Below are 2,119 nucleotides of genomic sequence, written 5' to 3'. Positions count from 1 at the left end.
TCATATCCATTAGCCATAAGTGTAGCTAACATTTCAATTTCATCAATTGGTTCAGTTCCTTCTCCTAAAGAACATTCTCCTGTTCCTTGTAATTCTGAAAATTCTTCTAACAATTCTGCATGTGATTCTATAGTTTGAATATAATAACATGTATCATCTGCAGATTGCGGTTGTTGCATTGCTCTATCAACTGAAAAGGTAACACTCTCGTCCTCTATACTTAGGGTCAATTTCTTACCAAACACGTCTATCATTGCTTTAGCCGTGTTTAAGAATGGTCTTCCTAATATGAGAGGTACTCGAGAATCTTCTTCCATATCCAGAATAATAAAATCTACTAGAAATACTAAAGTACCAACTTTAACTAGCATGTTCTCCATTATCCCTCTAGGATATTTTATTGATCAATCGGCTAGTTGTATGCTTATTCTTGTTGGTTTCAATTCTCCAAGATCTAGTTTAGCGTATAGTGAATACGGCATTAAATTTATACCAGCATCTAAGTCTGCCAATGCTTCTATTGAACTAAGACTACCCAGAAAACATGGAATTGTGAAACTTCCTGGATCTGATAATTTTTCTGGTATCTTATTCAACAGCACTGCTGAACAATTAGCATTCATAGTAACAGCCGAGAGTTCTTCCATTTTCTTTCTATTCGAGATTAGATCTTTCAAAAATTTAGCATATCTAGGCATTCCTGAAATCACATCAATGAAAGGAAGATTTACATTTATCTGTTTAAACATATCTAAGAATTTGGATTGCTCGGCTTCAAGTCTCTCTTTTCTCATTTTACTCGGGTAAGGAAGTGGTGGTTGGTATGGTTTAACATAAGGTTTAGCCTTAACTATGTTATCTTCATTAACCTTTTCAACTACCGGTTCTTTTTCCTTATCTTGATCAGGTTGTGGTTCTTGTGGAGTAGGAATAGCTTCCTCAGAAATTACAGGTATTTCAGGTGGTTTAAGTGTAATACCACTTCTTGTGGTAATGGCTTTAGCTGTTTCATTCCGGGGGTTAGCATTTGTATCACTAGGTAGACTTCCCGATTTTCTTTCACCTATTAACTTTGCTAGGTTACTTACTTCTTGTTCCAAATTTTGAATAGAAGCTTGTTGATTTCTAAATGCTTGAGCATTTTGTTCATTGGTTTGTTTCTGAGATGTGAAAAACTGCGTTTGAGATTCAACTAGCTTCGTCATCATATCTTCTAAATTTGGCTTTTTATCATCGGTTTGTGGTGGTTTGTTTTGAAAATTAGGTCTTTGCTGATTGTAAGTATTGTTGGATACTTGTTGATTGCTAGGACCTTGTTGGTTGTTGTATGGAACATTTCGATTATAATTTTAGTTTTGATTGTAAATTGGTCTTGGCGGTTGATAATTATTCTGATAATTATTTCCAGGCCTTTGGTTTATATATGAAACATTCTCTCTTTGTTCCATTGTTAGTTCAATACTGAGACAATCTTTTGTCAAATGTGGTCCTCCACACTGCTCACAACTAATTCGTATTGAGTGTATATCCTTAGTCATCTTTTCCATTCGTCTCTTGACAGCATCTATCTTTGCGGAAATGGAATCTAAGTCATGGCTAGAATCGGCTCTAGCTGCTTTAGATGATCTAACTATATCTTTTTCTTGGTGCCACTCATGTGAGTGGGAAGCAGTGTTATCAATAATTTTATAAGCATCAGTTTCTGTTTTCTTCATAATGGAACCACCAGCTGCTATGTCTATGTCTTTCCTTGTAGTGATGTCGCATCCTTGGTAGAATATTTGTACTATTTGACAGGTGTCTAAACCATGTTGCGGACATCCTCTCAATAACTTTCTAAATCTGGTCCATGCCTCATATAGAGTTTCATTTGGCTTCTGTGTGAACGTAACAATTTCTCCTTGAAGTCTTACGGCTTTAGATGCCGGAAAGAATTGTTTAAGAAATTTTTCAACTAAAACGTCCCATGTATCAATCGCCCCTTCAGGTAATGATTCTAACCAATCTTTGGCTTCTCCCTTTAAAGTCCAGGGAAATAACATGAGATATATCTGTTCATCCTCCACTTCTCTTATTTTAAATAGTGTGCAGATCCTATTAAAGGTACGAAGATGTTCAT

At 35.6% G+C, this 2,119-nt stretch overlaps 1 non-coding gene across 1 annotated transcript; it reads left to right on the top strand.

The window, feature by feature from the left end:
• The first annotated feature begins 1,803 nt into the window (after positions 1–1,803).
• LOC139887266 (small nucleolar RNA R71) lies at positions 1,804–1,910 on the top strand. Its single transcript, XR_011773104.1, has one exon. It is a non-coding gene; the product is annotated as a small nucleolar RNA R71 (small nucleolar RNA).
• Positions 1,911–2,119: the final 209 nt, after the last annotated feature.

Source organism: Rutidosis leptorrhynchoides, chromosome 1, assembly GCF_046630445.1.
Source record: "Rutidosis leptorrhynchoides isolate AG116_Rl617_1_P2 chromosome 1, CSIRO_AGI_Rlap_v1, whole genome shotgun sequence".
NCBI classification, from domain to species: Eukaryota; Viridiplantae; Streptophyta; class Magnoliopsida; order Asterales; family Asteraceae; genus Rutidosis; species Rutidosis leptorrhynchoides.
This window is presented reverse-complemented; position numbering and strand designations above follow the sequence as displayed.